The sequence below is a fragment of the Apteryx mantelli genome, chromosome 4 (genome assembly GCF_036417845.1).
Source record: "Apteryx mantelli isolate bAptMan1 chromosome 4, bAptMan1.hap1, whole genome shotgun sequence".
NCBI classification, from domain to species: Eukaryota; Metazoa; Chordata; class Aves; order Apterygiformes; family Apterygidae; genus Apteryx; species Apteryx mantelli.
In genome coordinates, this window is record NC_089981.1 from 45970697 (window position 1) to 45988719 (window position 18023).

An 18023-nucleotide genomic window follows, 5' to 3' on the forward strand; every position below is an offset into this window, starting at 1 on the left:
TGGTGTGCTCATAATCTGCAATCAGAGCTTTGGAGAGTTTTTTTCTAACCTGACCCCTCTGTGCTCCTCAGCCTCAACCTCCTGCCTGTGCTCCCAGCCTAGCATCAGTGGGCAGAGAGATATTGCTGAAGCAGGAACATACCCCAGACCATGAACAGGCAGCAGTGCTGCCCCTGAGAACTGAGAAGGAGCTGCAGGAAGCTCCCTGGGTGTTCAGAGAAGGCTGCAAGCTGTTACTCTCAGGATAGAGCTAACCTCAGTGGCAGGATCTAAAAGCCCTGGAAAGTCAAATAGGGATCTAAGAAGAAAACTTCGCATCTCATAACTTCAGTGGATGCAGAGCTGGTGGATCAGCTGATAAGGGGACCCCGCTCTCTAGAGAGCCACCAAAACATCCAGCACCCATACCTTCTATGGTGGTGGTAGCTCCAAAACCAGAAAAGCTGATTCTTAGGCTGAAACATGAACTGTCCATCAGGCACAGGCTTTGCCCATGCCAAGGAGAGCTTCTTGGTATTCAGCTCCTGTTATTCTGCTTTGCTCCAATAGCCTCAAGCAAACCCCTGTGTACTGTACTGAACAAGCCCTCTGTGCACTTCTTAGCTCTGCACACGGATGCTGTGCCACATGTCTGCTCAGTCCTTCCCCTTCATTATTATTCCCTGGCCTCCCTCCAGTGAACTGGTCTCTTTCTGCCAGGACCCAGAAGCAACAGAGATCCCAGATTGCCTTTCCAGCCCTGTCACATCCCCCACCCCATTCAGATACCACAGGTTGCCTTCAGCCACAGTTTCCATCACAAGCTTGCACTACCCCATCTTCTCAGTGCTCTGATACTCAAGTCGTTCCACGTATTCTGCTGTCCCCATACCACCTCCACTGAGATCCTGTCCCCGCTCTCCCTTCTGGCTCCCACGCATCAGCTGCTGAACCCTCCTCTCCCTTAGGTTCCCCAGCCAGGCAGGCTCACTAGCCAGCCCTCTCCAACACACAGGGAAGAGCAACCCACATGGATTAGGTTTGCCAAGGAAGGTATCCCTTTCTCAGAAGCATCAATCACTAGCCCCTGTCACAGATGGGGAAGAGAGCACATGGGTCAAGACATCCCTTGGGGCTTTGGTTGCAGTGAGGTGAGCAATTATCAGCAAGTTCCCAAACTCTGTGCAGTTTGTTTCTACACAAAATTTACATCTAAGTTGTAATCTGTCCCACATCAGGCAAATAAAACAGAGCCAGAAGCTTCCTGAGGGGGCAACAAGGTCTAAGAATTACCTGTTGCTGAGTACAGCTACTGTTACCTCGGGGAACACCAGCTCTCATCTAACTGTGCAGAAGTCTCTCCAGCCAGCACTGAAGCATACATACCTCTGAAGGAAGAACAGAACAGCAGCAGCCCTCCCCTGTGCTTTTGGCACAGTGGTGGAAAGTCTGTGGGCTGCACAAACCATCAACAGCTTTCACAGCAGGGACTGCAACGTTTACCTCGTGTGCAGCAGCTCTCCTGTTTACTGTCAAAGCCAGTCCTACTCTGTTCCCATTCATCAACACAGCTGACGTGTGACTAATGCTGCACACCCAGCTGCCACTCACGAGACTGAGGCAAGCACACTGAGCTAGCCAAGAGTCTCCTGCTGCTGGGGGCACAGAGCACCTTCCAGTATTAGTAATGAGAAACAGCTTCCCACACACCTCCACCACAGGGGCGGGAAGGCTCAGTCCAAACCACGAGTCTTTCAAAGTAGGGTGCAAAACAGCTGTGTGGTGTGAGGGGGTGAGCTACAGGCTGTGCTCACCTTCTATTTTAAGCTTCATTCATTTGATGAACTGCAACAAGTGCCACCGCCTACATGGGCCACAGCACCTCGATCCCTGGCTCCTAAGTCACAAGAGCACAGTATTTCCAGGGCAAAGTGTGACCAAGGACATCCTCAGTTGCACCATCACTCTCACACCATGGAGGAGATTACTGCCATAATGTTAAGGTTGCCCCTCCAGGCAGCAGAATGCGGTCTCTGGCCCATGCAGGGCACTCAGAGGGAAACAGGCCCCTATCCATCTCCAAGTGAGCCCTTATATTGATCCAGGGGACTTCAGACCTCCCTGCTAGCCAGACAGCAAGGCAGGGGCTTAGAAACTGGCTGGCTGGTCGCGTGTGTTCAGCTACAGAGGACCTCCCCGCAGCTCCAAGATCTGTGCACGTGCGAGCCACAGTGCCCTTCTCTGCAGGGAGCTGCTTGGAGGCCCCTGTCAGGAATGCCTGAGCATCAACAGCGAGAGCAAGTCACTCTAGACAACATCTAAGGGCTTTGCTAACATGATCAGAAATCTGTCAGTATTACTGGGCACTTTGGTTCACCATACTCAAGGACCACCTCCCTTCATGCCTGGTGCAAGTCACCAGTTTGCAGCTGCTGGTCACCTACAAACAGACCACCAGACATGTGACACCCAGCCTGCTGTTAAAATAGAAGCGTAGGTAGCCCAAGGAGCACAGCTTGGGCCGCAACTACGTCACCAGGGACAGGCAGCAATGTCAGTTTGACCTCTCTGTACCTTCCTGTCATTCTTCTTCTGCCTCATTTTTTCTCTCAGCTCCCTCCCCTCCTCCATCCCCAGACCAGCTCTCTCCCAGACTTTTTTCCTTCCCTTCTGGTGCCTGCATGTTCCTCCCAGCCTGCTCCAGGCCAGAGGAAAGCAGCTAGGTGATGTTGTAAAGCTCAGAGGTGTACCTGCTGCAGCAGTCATTGTACTTTGCAGCTAGGTCTGCACACACAGATCGGACAGGAGGGCATCAGGATGCAGACCTAGCATAGAGGCTGAAACTACTCCTGTGGAGCACCCTGCCAAAAAAGAACAAAACTCTCAGCCTCCTGCTCCCACACAGAAAACTGCAACTTCATCACAGAGCCAGTGCAGGGACCTGATCCAAACACCTGCAAGGTCTGACACATTCCAGACACCAAAGGGTAATGGGAACCCTGCACAAGATGGCTAGAAGCAAAACTCGCCCACATGCTTTACTTCAGGGGACAGGAATCTCACAGCACACTCCAGACACCCTGGCTGACAGCAATGCAGTCAGTGAACTGGTACCACTTCAGCGTCATTTCTGACTGCTGATGCCCAGGGCAGATTACCGCACAGTACACACCAGGAATGAGACAAGGCTTTGCAGACAGTCACCACTAACTTGAATCCCACACCATTTATAGTTTTTCTGGATATTTTCACTCTTCCAGGAGCTGGGAACACCAACCAGCTGATCCTGCCATCAACAAACCCGGCAAGCAGATTAAAACAGGACTCTCACAGTTTCCCTCTTACCCTGTCCAAGACAAGAGGACGCTCATCTGTCAACTCAGGTAGTTCCTGTCATGCTTAGTCACATGTGCTTAAACACAAACCGTACGTTCACCAAAAGGCAGAAGGAAACAATTCACCATTGAAAACCCCCTTCTTGTATTCCTCTCCTAAAGCAGCCGATAAACATCCAAGCTCTAGTGCCCCTCCATCCTGCACCATCTAGTTCTTCACTAGCGCTTCACTTTGGCTGACTTCATCATGCCACAGGAGCCCGATTCCTGCTGAGAGGTGAATGTCTCTGCATGCATGCATGCGTGTTGGGAGCAGGAGACAGGACTCCCGTGAAGAGTCAAGAAAGTTCTGCAGCCTGGAGGGAAAACAGATTTCCCCCTGCGCTCCACTGCATCAGTGAGGTGGGCGAGAGGGATGGGCATGTAGTAGAGGGCTGGCATCACCCCTCATCCCCTCTGCACTGGCTCATCTCCAGGAGACTAAAGGCACTGGCTGAAAGCACCTTCACTGACACATTTTAATTAAGAGCCATTGAAAAATGTGTCTCTGGCCTGTGGAGCTGACAATTAACAGAACCAGCTAACACAACACTTCACTCCTCCTTTGCACCAGGCCTGGAGAGGGGCTAAGCAGATCCTCTCTATCCTCACGCATGCCAGAGATTCAACAGCCTCCCATCTGCCCTTAGGGAGGAAGGCCCCGACTTTGGGGAGCGATGGTAAACAGATTCCCTCCTCCCTTCCACTCCAGGCCTTGCAACCCATCTATCTGCAACCTCACGCACCCCTCCACAGCCCCTGGCCACATCTTCACTGTTCAAATACTTAAGAGACAGCCTGTCACGATACTGGAGCAGGGACAACATATCTAAGTTTCCACCTCATGAGACTGTTAGACTAAATCCTAGAGAGAGGGAAAACTCTAGTATTTACCTGGATATATAAAGAAAAAAACTCCCGCAGCACTAGGATTTAACACTGCAAGAACTATCTCCGCTCAGCGGAGAAGACGCAGCCCTCTAATCCTTTTTTCTGAAAGTGCAAGGAACGGGCAGAGGCACGGCCTGTGAGCTAGCGGCTGCCTTGCAAGGGGCTCGTAGGCAAGCTGAAGAAGACAAACATTGCTGCTTTGCAGATTTTTATGGGATGCTTCTCCAAAGGGTAAAGAAGAAGGAACTGCCCAAGCAATTTCTTCCCACAGCGACCTGGGCATAGTCCCTACTGTTTGGCCATGCCTTGATCAAGACAAAAGGGATCCTTTGCCTCACTCTCCCGCCTGGCCCCTCACAAGAAAATGTTTTCAAGGTTCAGCTTGTTAGGAAGAGCTGGGAGTAGAAGGGTCTGACACTTTTTTCACAGTTCTTACCATAATCCCACCATCTTTCTGTGTGGCAGCCACATCCTGCCTCTCTCCAAGCTCTGCATGATGTTCTGGTGTCCCCTTCCCTTCAATGCCTTCTCAGCACAAACTAGGCCACCCTGAGCCACTCTGATGTGACATGCAGAAAAGTGTTAGTTAACATGCTCTGCGGTTTCCTCGCTCTTCCTTCCCTAAATCCCAGCCTGCACCTGCCTAAGGCTCATACTGCAGAGAGGATTTCAGTGCTGTGTTTGGCACTGCTCCTAACCCTGCTGCCCTAGCACCCTTACCTCCCTTAACGCACCCTGTTCAACATGCTGCTGAGGCCAGGCCTCAGGCCTGCCTTCAGGCTTGTCTGACAGACTGGCTCAGGCCCTCTATTTATGCTTCATAAAGTCAAGAGTTTGCCAACGCTAAGGCTCCGAGTAATGTTCCCATTACAACAATGTGATTTCCATCCCCAAATCCATGGAAGACAGTGTTTTGTCTTAATTCAAACTGAAGCTGTCTCCTTGGAGGCTCCAGGGCTGGGTCTGGGCATTTAAATTCCTTGACAACTTTCCACCATCAAAACATTATGAAGTTTATTTGCCACTACACTAAATAATCTGCCTCCTGGTTATCAAGAAATTGAACAGCTCTAATTTAAACAATCTGTTGCTGTGTTTGGTTGGTGTGCCAAGAGCCAAAAAGCAAGACTTGGCCAGTGAATTATCCAAGATGAAATGTAGAGGGTGAGCAAACAACATCAGCATGCAGGGGTCGAGCAAAAACAGGGGATGGGGAGCTAAACAGTCCATATAGTTGTTATTTTAAATCATGTCAGCATTACCAGTGACTCAGGCTGGGAAAGATGTTAAAAGTTCCTTATCTCTGAAAGCTCCCTTTGCAGCGTTACACGCACAAAAGCAAAGCACTAGTGAGTTGGGCGGGCTGGTCCCGGCATTTTGGGTGCACAGGAAGGCCGAATCTGTGGTTTATTTAGCAGATTCCCACCCTCCTCCCCAGAGCTGATCCCTTCCTTTGGTACACGCAGCTCTGTGCCTCATGTAGAGGAGGGACCCAAGGGACATGCTGTTTAAAGTGAGGCCAGCCCCACAGCCCAACTGTTTGATCCAAACTCCTGGAGCATCCCTGGGGTTCTCCTCCTGCGCCCAGGGAGCAAGGGGGAAAACTTCCTGGCACAGCGCCACAATGGGCAGGGGAATGCAGCATCTGTCACTGCAGCAGCCCCAAGGAAGAGGCAGTGAAACGGGTATAAAGAGAGCAGCGCAGCTTTTTCCAAAAGGCTCCAATGCGACAGATGCAGAGCACAAACAGCCCCAGTGATTCCCAGGGCTAGAAGTTTGCACAGACCTCCCCAAAGCATGTAGCAAAGCCAGCAGAGTCCCAGGCACTCAGCCACAGGCATCTGATAAGAGACAGCGGCAGGATACAGGGAGCTGCAGGCCTCCCTTCAGCCTGCAACTGCGAACAGGAAGAACCCCTCCTACTGTTCCCAGCAGAAGCAGTGTCCCATAGCCACCAGCACATGGGAAGGTGCTGAGAGCCCAGAAATCTCTGTCCTGTTTTCCCAGCTGTTCTGGGGCAAAGCTGCTGGGACCCAGCGATCCCAGCGGCAGAGAGGCCAGCTCCCCAGGCCACGCAGTCCTCACCACACTGCAGATCTCACCCTGCCGTTTCCCCTATCCCATCCACATAGCACACAGGCTGGCAACATACAGCCAGTGCTGTAATAACAAGCAGACTGTGCAGCTGGAAATGCACCTCTCACAGGGAAAATCCCTCCCCTACTTCCCAAAAGGAAGCAACAGCCATGTGCAGCAAAACACCACTGAGGCTGCATTTCCCAGAGTCCAGGACTCCTGAGCCCCTTTGTCAGCCCTGGGGAATGCTTGTAGCCCCTTGGGACGGCTGCAACCCTCTCCAGCCCCCAGGAGTGAGCATAGCTCAGCAGGAGCAAGGCTGAGGGTTTCAGAGGTGGCTCTGGAGTCTGCTCCTCCCTGCCCTGTAACCGGCATGGTGGATCATGGTACCTGCTCAGACCACAAGCTAAAGGTCTGCTCCCCTAGCCCCTTCCCATCCCCCACCCAGCACAAACCAAAGAAGTGAAACATGGGGGGGGAGTAGAAAGAGGAGGAAGAAAAAGAAGGAGAGAGCATGGGGAAAAGCCTCTGTGACCTGATCCGGATCGGAGGAGCTGAGGTCCCTGCAGGTGAAGAGCGGGTGGCAGTGGCTGTGCAGAAGTGGAGGGCCAGCCCTCTCCGACCAAGTCCTAGTTTGGAGAGGGAGAGCTCTGTTTATCCCTCCGCCTCCTCCTCATGCTGCAAACCGTGACAGCGCTTGTTAAAATAACCAACTGCACTTCCTCTCTGAGCCGTCCTGGGGCTGGCTCTCTCCGAGCGAGAGAGACAGAGACAGAGAGGGGGCATAAAAAGAGACGTGGTCCCCCTCTACTGGGCACCCAGCCCCTCCGAGTGACAGCCCACAGCCCCCAAGGACGCCGGCACTGCACAGCCCAAGTCCTGGGCCAGCACACGGGAACGCTGTGTCTGCGTGAGCCTGCGTGCACACGTACAATGTGCAGCTCCCACCCAATTAGCACCATTTCCTCATCCAGCGCTACAGCCACTCTGCCACTTTTCCTCGGGCCTCTCTGTGCAGCCTGCCCCCTGCAGTGCTTGCAAACAGCCTCAGCAACCATTCTCCTCCCCGGGAAGCCTCCCTCACTCCAAACCCATGCACTCTGCTCTCAAAACAGCACCAATGCCCAAGCCCCAGCCATGCTGCACCAACCCTTCCACTGAATCAGACTTCCTCCAAGGGCACAGAGAAGCACTGTGCCTACACCAGCAAAACTCCCTTCCAGAGCAAGGAGCTGCCACAGAAAACCCCTCTAAGGAGATGCCTTGCCTCTAGGAAGTGAGCTTGTTTTGACATTTGGGTTCGTATCCCTGGGCAGGGGCAAGCCCTGATCGCCCCCTGCACAGCAAGCCATGCCAGGCAGAGGTGGAGGGAGCTCCTCTTGGATGCAGACACTCTACGGCTACACGGCAAGGTGCTGTATCCTCACACCTTTCACAGCCAACCCACTTTTGCAACTACGGGATGCAACAGTTTCCCCTGAAGCAGCAAAAAAGATCACGGGAGGAATCTACCACAGAGGTGTTTCTCTCCTGCCTCTCTGGAGCAGCATTACAAATAAGGGATTCTGTGTGCCTGATCAGAGCTGAACTAACTGCCATGGAGACTATATTTATACACAGAACAGGCCCAGCACAGACAGCATCAGCTCAAACATCCTTTCTCATCTGACACACTACTGCTGAAGTGCTAGGAAAGCATCCACAGCTCCTTCAATAGGGAGGGTAAGAGCAGAGCCAGCTGCCCAGGACCTGTCCTGAAGCAACATCCTCCTGCAAGGAGTCACCAAGACCAGTTTCTTGGGACCACATGGCAGGTAGTGCACTTTGCCCAAAAGCTGAGCCTATCTATTCACAGCATCCAGGAAGGCTATGATGATGGACACAGTACTGAGAGAAAGTACCAGCTAGAGGCTCTTACAGCCACTGCTAACAGTAGTTATTCACACCCATCTGCACACACATGCACATGCAATGGATGTGCATGAACACAGAGTTTTGCTGTGTGCCTTCTTCCCCAGGAATTTCTTCTGGACTCTCATATCCCCTGCCACTGACATCATTCACATCTCTCTCGAAAGAACAATTCTGCTTCAGAAACAACTCAAAATAAATTAGGCTCCAGAGCATCTGATCCAAGCAGGCTCCACTGACAGATTTAAGAAGAGGTGTATTTTATCTCCCTTTGGTGTTGCAAACCTCTCATGAGATCCCACAGCCAAGTTGGGGTTTTCCCCATCACACTTCATCACTCAAATTCAGGTTCCTCAGCCACCCTAGGGACTTTGATGGCCTTCCCTTGCTTTGAATACCTAAGAGCTGGCAGATGTAACAAACCCTGCTGCTCCCAGTGCTCCAGGTGAAATGCAATCCAGCTCTTTTTCTGAGCCACAAAAACCAGGCCACATGCAGCTTTGCTGACACTGAGCAGGTAAACACAGCATGGGGCCTTTGTGGAGGGGAGGTGCACTGAAGACTGGCTCACTCCACAATGCCCATAAGGAATGACTCACTGGTTATTGTTATTTAAGAAATGAGTGCTGGCAATTAGATCTGATAGAAGCGCACTCGGCTGCAGTGAGTCACCACACGATTCCACAGCTGGGACCTCGTCCTTTCACACCCTATCTCCTCCTGACTGCTTGTTCCCCTTGCATACATGTCATGGCTAAAATTAGACTGGGAGCTCTGTGTGTGTGTGTGTGTGTGTGTGTGTGTGTGCGCGCGCGCATTTGGACCGTGCCCAGAGCTCTTTGGGGGCTGGAGAAAGAATACAGTAAAATGATAATAACAAAACGTCAATGGAGATTGCTGCCAGAGCAGCAAAATCAAACACGGCCAGCTGCCTTCCCGCTTCAGCACTGCTGATGGGTATCTTGAAAGCAGTTCACAGGAAACCATTAACCAGAGGGGAGCTAGGCCTGAAGGCTGAGCTGCCGTTACACGCTGCGATCTTTGTCACGGCAGAAGGAGTGAGTGGCCTTTGCAAAGTGTCAGGAGCTGTGGGTGTGAGAGAATGTGTTAGCAGATCCCTTCACCACCAAAGCTGCTGCTTACCTCGTCGCTGTGGTTGTTTTCAGCCCTGTTCTCATACCACTGGCCGGGAAGGGGAGCTGGAGACACTCCAGGGAAGGCAGCAGGAAATATTTGCTTGCTGAGGCCGTTCGTCAAATCTGGCAACTGCTGAAGGATGGAGCTCTCGATCCCATTCCTTACATAAAGTATGCTTCATTTGTACTTCCCTCCCTAGTGCCAAAAGGCATTTGTTCAGGGCTGCTGCAGGAAGAGTCCAGGGCTTACCCCACAGTTAATCACCCTGCTCCTTCCCCTGCCAGTTTGAGACCCTGCAGCAATCCCTGATGCAAAGTTCTGGGCTACTTCCAGTCTGGAGCACCTGTTTGGAGCTTTTAGAAGCTAGAGGTAGCAATTACCTTACTCTGCCTGTTATTCCAAAGAAGCTGGAAGGGAAAGGGCTAGCTGTTGCTAGCAGTCGAGCTGGTTTCTGTGTCCTTGCAGGCCCTGGGCAGCTGTGGTGCAGGCTGTGACCACAGGAGAAGGATGACTGAGGAGCAAAAGCTCTAGAAGGGCTCCCCAGGGAGTCGAGTTCACCATTGCTAAGATCCACTTACTGGGACTGGCAGAATATTTTCCTGATGTATTTATTGAAGAGGAAACTAAAATCATGTCCGATTACAGCAAACAGGAACATGGTAAAAGATCTTTGCCATTCTTTCCCTTGCCCAGTCAAATGTGTTTCCTTCTGACAGCTACAGCTCCATGCCCATCCTGATCTCCCCATCTCTAGTGGTCTACAAACAGCACAGACCTGCCTGCTGACACAGCTATTGCTTCTCACCTGCACCATGTTCTGAATTCTGTCTTGGACTGGCATGACCTGGACCTGCAAACAGAAACAGCCCAGAGGGATGCCCAGTGCAGATTCAAGAAGGCCTCCCAGAGGGCCCTGAAATCCCTTCTGCTCTAAGTCACAGGGTCAGGGAAAAACCAAAGTAGCCAGGACCAGCAAGAGACCAGTTCACTGCTTTTCCAAGTCCCTTCCACCAGAGGCAGCTCAAAAAGAAGGCACAAGAGCTCTCTCCTCAAGTCAGCCAGGCAAACCTTGCTGCTGCTGCTGTCCTCCCCCTTCCTCCCATGACTTACTAAGCCCTGACCCCACATGTGTGCATGCACATGAATGGGAGGCAAGGGAGACCTTCAGCTCCCTATGTTGCCATCACAAGTTTCAGTCTGATGTGTTCAAGCTGAAACCACAGCTCTGAGCTGAGATGCTCTAGGCGACCGTTTTCCCCCACGCAGCCCTGAGTCAGGCTTTCCAAGCAAGGAGGCCCCCATTTCATTTGGGGAAACACACCTGAAACCGCACAGCAAGTGGCAGTCGCTACAGGTGTCTGCAACAAAGGAGAGAGGCTGGAAACCAGGGGCACTGCTCAGCATCTTTGAGAAACCAGGTCCTGACTGATCTACCCCCCACACGAAGCCTGAGGCTGTGACAGGAAAGGCACCTCCTGTTTCTGCATCCCAAGCCTTCATCAAAACCCCATGACTAAGCAAAGCATGCTCTGGCTTACAACCTGAAAGACATTTGCTGGTTTAACCATGACCCTATTACTGATATCAAGTTCAATCTTTGGTTTCACTTTTTCAACTTGTGGCAGTGAGTTTCCAAGTTTTTTCCTGCCCCCCTCACATTAAAATTAAAGTCACTCCTTTTAGCAATGTTAAATCCATCACTTCTCAATTTTGCTAAATGTCAACTTGTTCCTCTGTTATAAATGGAAGGGCAGAAGAAGTTGATTTTTTCCTCCACCCTTTTTGTTCTGTGTGCCTTCAGCATATCTGCTCTCATGTGCTTCCTTTTCTTCTCTCCTCCTAATACTTCTTTGCCTGGAAATTTCTGCAGTCTCATTGATGGGCTCTTTTCTTGCACTGTGTTTTGGAGAGGAGATCCCAGGTGAAAAGGCATTGCTGGTTTGGAGAGCAGAACACTTTCTCCCTTTTCTGATGTGGGCTAACACTTCAGTGCAGACTCGTAGCACTGTGCTGCCTAGCTCTGCTCACTGAGTTTCTTTATTCCTACCATGCTATAACACTGATTTTATTCCTTCGAAAAGGGAGGCAATGCACAGAGACTGTGCAACGGGTGCTCTGAAAATTTCCTGCTGGCAGCTTTCACCTAGAAGCTAAAAGTCATTAGGGACACAAACAGCCTCAGCTATGAAGACACAACTACTGGTTACTTGACCAAATATACCCTTACTGCTTTTCATTCAGTCTGCCACCTTTGCTTGCTTAATCCCAGTACCACCAGGTGCCATTGGGTGCTCTGGAGTTCAGCAGAGGGGAGGAAAGCAATCCAGACTCCAGGCACAATAACTGCACAGAGGCCGGGTGGATACTGTAGCACAACACTGAGGGGGTCAACAAGATATAAGACCCACTGTAGCAGCAAGCTGGCCAAGAGCTTTCTTTGGCTGGAGATTTGCCTCTGAGCATCAGGCAACATGGAGGGCAGGGGCTAATAAGGTAAGGCCAGCAAGCTTGCTCACTTCACCCATGGTGATGCTGAACAAGCCCCATGTGGACACTTTGCAAAGGCTTTCCCTGCAGGACAGAGGAAAAAAAAAAAAACAGCAAAGGCCCAGTAGCAAGAGAGATAGGGCCAGGGTCCCTGTATGGGAAACATCCCACAACATCCAGCTGAACCAAACCCCAGGAAAAGGACCAGAACTGGGCTGAAGAGCTCTTCTCTCCCCAGCATCCCTTGAGCGAGCAGTACAGAAGAGTGATCATGCCCTCTGGTGTTCAACCCACAGCACCTTGGGACTCTCAAACCCCACCCACCTCCAGTTTGCAGAGAGCTACCCAAACACACTGAGTCTTACCCATAACATCTCCACCCAGAAGACTCCCTAGCAGCACCAAGAAGAGCTCTTCTCCCTTTGCATGATGAAGCCTTTTGTGCCTACAAGGTGGACAAGCTGAAGACTGCTGTGATCAGAAACACCGCTCATGGCAAGGAGCAGGAAACTCGGAAAGGCCCAGGACACTGTGCGGATGGGGTAATACCCAGAGAAGCCATTTAGCAGAAACCAGGAAATGACAGACTTCAGAACAGGTCTTCCTGTTGTTTCCGCACAGCACTCACACAAGTGCAGCCAAATTCTCACCAGGCCACTGTGCTGTACCATGAAGACTATGGTACAGGGAGCCTGGAAACAGGATCTGGGACTTCCCCCATCTCCACATCTTTTTGGGAATCACACACAGGCCCCCAACACCACTGTTAGCCTAGGTATCATTTTCCACACAGTAACTACATACCAGCAGTTGTGGCTACGTTCCAGGCCCTGGGTTTCCACCACGTCTGGCAGGCCCAGCCCTCATGAATTTCAGGATGCTTTGGCCATTCAGCTAATCTGCCCCCTCAATTTTCTCATCTCAGGTCTTCTCACAGTGCTCAGCTAGCATAGGATCTAGGTGTTACAGCCCTCATGGCCACAACAGCTAGGAACTGGAGGAGGAAGGCCTGGACAGGTCTCTGTCCCAAACACCAGCAAAGCTGGGGCTGCCACGTTAGCAGATGAAAGTCCAGCAGCAAGCTGCCCTCTAGAACAAGGTTAGTGACACACGCAGCAGGCAGGCAGTCTGGCTTTTGGTGGCCTTGGTTAGTGCAGACACAAGAGGGTGACGTGGGGTGAGACATAGGTGGGAGGGAAGAGAGCTCTTGAGCAGCAACGATGCAGCAGCTGCTGGAACTGCACAGCCTGTGTAAGCCAATAAAAATACCACATACTTATACACCGCCGGCCGGTGCTTTATCCTCCTGGATCCCCATCGGCCGGGCTGGCTGCCCTGGAGACAAGGAAAGACACCTTTGTGGGGCAGGTGGAGTCTAGGGACACAAAGAGAGTGGTCAGCGAGCCCTCCCCACAAACAGATCTGGCCACCCGGCACACAACACTGTTCTCCCCCCTCCATGGCTTTGCTGCTCTGGCTCTGCCCCTCCACCCTGCACGCTCTCCCCACAGTCTCAGCGTTCACAGATTCCCATGAGGGTCCTTGCAGCTACCATATCACCACCCCTGCTGTCACTGTGGAGACTGATGAAGGCAACATACCTGCAGAGCATGGATCAGTATCTCTGGTGGTACAGTAACCTGGTTGGAAAGGGAAGGTCTCCTTCCCTACTTCAGAGGCAGTCAGCAAATGCCAAGCACCATGTTCTGGCTTCCGGGCTAGGATCAGAGTCACCTCATGCCTGATCCAGCCACCAAGGCCAAAACAGAGCAAGAACCACCCACTGCTCTTTGCCAAAGAACCTCAATTTGTACCCAGAGAGTTAGACCCAGGATGCTTCTCTAGCAGGTCACATTCACTTTATTCCTCACCTGGCTGGCTTAACAGCAAGTCAAGCTTCTCCTCCTCAGGGGTCTCAGCACCCCCCAAAACCCACTGCTGAGGGCAGATGAAGTGAGACTGCATCTCTCCCATGCTCCCCCATCACTCAGGGCTGCCTGGGCAGAGAGCAGCAGTAGCCATGACTCATGGCACAAGGTGGCAGCTCTAGGTGCCAGCAGGGTGAGCCTGAGGGTGCCCAGGTCATGCACCTTGAGGGGCCGCAGGTGTGTATGACCCAGATACTTGCCAGCACGACTCAGGGACTAGCGCCAGGTTTGCAGGAGGAGGGAGCCATGCTTTCCTCCCTCCTTCCCTTCTTCTGCCCACTGCGCCAGCCTGGCTCCTGGCAGCTTTTGCCTTGCCTGCTGGGCCCAGGTATGGATTTGAATTTCAAATAAATTAGGAAGGCACTCAACAAACCTCGCACGAAGGAGCATTGTTTGAACAGGGCAGGACAGTCTGCCCTTCTGAAAACCCCAGCCCCTGCACCAGGCACTAAGCCCTGCCTGCAGGGAAAGGAGGCAGAACACCTGCCCATGCAAAACGGTGCTGGGAACAGCCCAGGGAGCCCCAAACTCCCCAAGTCAGGGGCTGGGGAGCAAAGTGAGTTCATCATCCAACAGAGACGGGGGAGAGCTTTCTTCGCATCCCTCCAGCTCCCTCTGCAGCCTCATCTGCTTCCCCCAGCATTCAAATCACAATGAAATTTGAAAGCAGGTGATGCCATTGCTCAAAAACCAAGACAACGGGATCTTTGATGGCAGCCTCCGCTAAGACATGTCCTCCCCTCTGTCAGCTCCCTGCCCCTCCTGCTTTTTCAGGATGCTGCAGAGCATGGTGAAGTGAGCACAAGAAACCACAGCAAAAGTGACTACAGAAAGTTTCTGCCTGGCCTGATGGCCCCAGTTTCAACCTACACAACACACCCTCCAAAGCCAAGTTTAAAACACAGCCTCCTTACAGCTTTAAGAGGACAGAGCACTATGTGTCTTAAACAGGATGCACTTCTGGGTCGCCAGCCCCTCAGACCTCCCTCAGACCACTATAACGGTCACTAAACAGATTTATCATTCCCAAAATGGAGCCTAGCCCTTCTGTCTCCTCCAAGGAGTGGCCTCAAGCCAACCGTTACACGAGCTGCCACCCCCGGTCAGAGCTGTGCTGCCCAAGGGGGTGCTGTCGATCACGTGCCCCGGGAGCCCCAATGAGACAGGTCTGCTTCCCTGCACACAGGCAGGCACAGAGGGGCCCCTGCCAGTGGGGCTGCCTCTTAATCCTGCCATCTGCCAGCCTCTAATGGGTGTGAAATCCCTGCAGAAAACACCCCCTCTGTATTTGAAAGGCAACAGCTGCAGGGCGCCTGTCGTCCGGACTGCCCCACACGACATTCCCCTGCGTGGTGACCTGCCTGTTGTGGTAAGAGGCTTAGCACTGAATCCTAGCAGCTCGCGGGCCAGGCCAGGGATGGCAAGGCAAGACGAGATACAGATAATCTGCTTGAAAGGGAACTTTCACACGGAGGGGTTGGCACGTGGCCGGATGTGCCAGCCCCCGCTCCCTCTCCACGAAGTTGGGGGAGGCTGTGGGCTGCGCTCGGGGGCCTGGCAGCTCACGTACAGCCTCCGAACCACTTTATCTACCTCAAAGCTGTGATTCTTCATCCTTCCCACTCAGGCGAGCCCTGCCCCAGAAAAGCAGGTGGGATCTCCAGGAGCTTCACCTCGGCTCAAGGAGGATTCACAACCTCAGGCCTCTCCCACGGGAGCAGGAAAGGAGGCTCCCTCCCTTTGCCTGGCGCAGGAGCCAGAGCAAGGACTCAGCTCCAGACCTGCACCTGGGATACCAACCAGCAAGAGACAAGCTACTCCGGCACCCACGTTTCCTGTGGGAGCCAAGCTGTGCCAAAATGAGGGGAAATCCCTCTGCAACGAGCCTTTTTGTTAGCTTCTCCCACTTCCTGGGACAGAAAACCAGCTGGGTCACGTGGCTTTCAGCAAAGCCACAGAGTATTTTGGAGCCCGAGCCTGCTCCGCCCCATGTAGAGGTGAGTCATGACTAGCACACATGGGAAGGGAGATGGGGTGAACGTTATTGTCAGGAGCCAGGGAAGGGATGAGCCCTAAGCTCCTCTCTGCAGGTCTGGGTGGGATTTTTAGGCTTCCAAGAGGCTCTGACTGGGAGCCAACCCCATGAGACTGTGACTAGAGCCTGCCATGAGGACGAGGAAGGCAGGCGACAGACTTCAGCCAAGGGGTAGGCCTACGCTTGGCCAAAGCTTGCATGCCCCCTCAGAGCAGGCCTTCCCAAACCCCTGCTGCCTGCCTACCATCATGTACCACCACATAGGTAAGAGGTGCTTGGGCAGCATACACAGATCCCTGTCCCGGGGTCTCATTGGTCCCTGCCACATGGGAAGGACTCCTCAGAGATGAGAGACGTTTAGCTCATCAACCCAGTCTCTGAATTGCTGGAATTGACTGAAAGCCATGAGATGGGCAAAGCTCGGGCAGTCTATTCCTAGGCACTGGAGCAATGGCCACAGGTAGAAACTGGAATCGCCAGTCTAACCCAGACAGCACAACCTGCCCAGCAGGCAGGGCTTAGGCAGAGGCCCATTAACCTCTACTGTCTGGGACAAGGAAGAGGTTCTTTGAATTAGCAGAAAATACTTGCCCCACTGTGAAGGAGAAGACTTTTCCCATCCCCCTGGGGACAGAGTTCACTGTTAACCGCTAAGTTACCACCCCCAAGCATTAACCCCTAAATTGTGGATGGTAAATATCACGTGCATCTGACATGGACCAGAGGACTCCATCTCCCTTATGCACCAGTAACGCTTATGCAGCTTGCCAGGCCAGTGCAGCATCATCATGTGCCTTGGCTAAGTTCCACCATCTACCTAAAGTCCTAACGGCAAGGAGAGAGAAAAGCCTCCCTTGTTCTGAATTCCCAGGAAGAGACTGCAGCTGCCGCTGTGCCTGCAAGTTTCAACAGAAACATGGGGAAAGGGCATGGTACTTTTGTAATACTGCAGAGCAGGGCCTGGGGAAAGTTCCCTGGACTCAGAATCACAAAGTGGCACTTATTCCCTCAGAGACTGGTGCCAACTCAAAAACCAGCAAGACAGGTTTCCTGTATTTCCACGCCGTGTGCATGACCCTGAGTAGGTCCTGCAGAGTCCCTACATCCAGAAATCTCCCACAGAAGTAGTGTAACTCCTGCCAGTCCCCAGTCTCTTCTGGAAAGGAAGGTTTACTGTCCCAAGGATCAAGGAGTCTAAGCATCAGTCTGAAGTCCTAGCATTGGTTCTGGACTCAGCATCTCAAAATCTGCAGCTATTTATGGAAACAAGTGAGCAAATGTGTGGTTGTGAGCTAATTCACGAGTTTCAGCTCAAGGAGTCATCTGGGAATGGCAGCCAAAGAAACCAGAGCTCCAGGGAGAATGGAGATGGAAGTTTATCTATTTAGAGGCTTTGCCAAGTCTCCAGAGGGACTGTCTGCTCTCCAGGCATGACACCACCATGAGAGAGAGAAATCCTACACTGCATCCCCAACCACCTGCCAGAGCTCAGGTCGCCTTCCACAACAGCATCTCTACCCATCCCAGAGGGCTGGCCTTGCCCTACGACCATCTGCTGCTCTTTGTCTCCAAAAAGGTCCATGCAATCAAACCACTCCCAAATTCTCTCCCCTCACATCACTTGTCACTCTGCTTCTCTGCTCTGGACGCCTTCTTCTTGCTAAGATCTGCAAGCACTCCACTGATACCAGGGCCTCTCCCTACCCCTTCATTGCCCTTCTCTCTTCCCAGTATCTTTTCCCCAGGAAGAAAGAGGTCCATTGCCCTCCTTCCACCCCATCTTTCATCCCCTTGATGAGATGACATGGTTTTCTGGAAGGGATATTGTAACTCCTAATCAGATTACAGGTCTTGTCACCTTCTCCAGCTCTGGTGCATCGAACCACAGCAACACCAGCTCTGATCTCTGTAGCCAAACCAGCTGGAGGGTGCCCTAGAGTCAGAGAGGGTAGAGAGGGGAGCAAGGTGGAAGAAAGAGAGCAAGTCAGAGAGGATCCTCACCTCAGGTGAGCAGCACTGGCAGTCAGGCTCCCAGCCCACCATCACAAGCGCTCTGATCCTTCCCAGCATACACCACCTATTCTGTCACAACAGCCCCACAAGGAGCTGGCAGCCACTCTGGCCCAGCCTCACTCTGCCGGGAGGCTGTGCTTGCTGCCAGCACACGGCTGCTCACTTAGCACTTTCTTCCAGGCAAGATCAAAA

General features: G+C 52.5%; 1 protein-coding gene across 2 annotated transcripts in view; it reads right to left on the reverse strand.

Moving 5' to 3' along the window:
• The window catches only part of DGKZ (diacylglycerol kinase zeta), a 66754-nt gene that overhangs the window by 32183 nt on the left and 16548 nt on the right, over positions 1 to 18023 (reverse strand). The window contains exon 2 of one of the 2 annotated variants that reach the window (XM_067296410.1): positions 13132 to 13230. The exons of the other annotated variant lie outside the window; for it this stretch is intronic. The gene's annotated coding sequence lies outside the window, so the exon portion shown is untranslated. The remainder of the gene's footprint in view (positions 1 to 13131; positions 13231 to 18023) is intronic. 2 annotated transcript variants of the gene reach the window in all.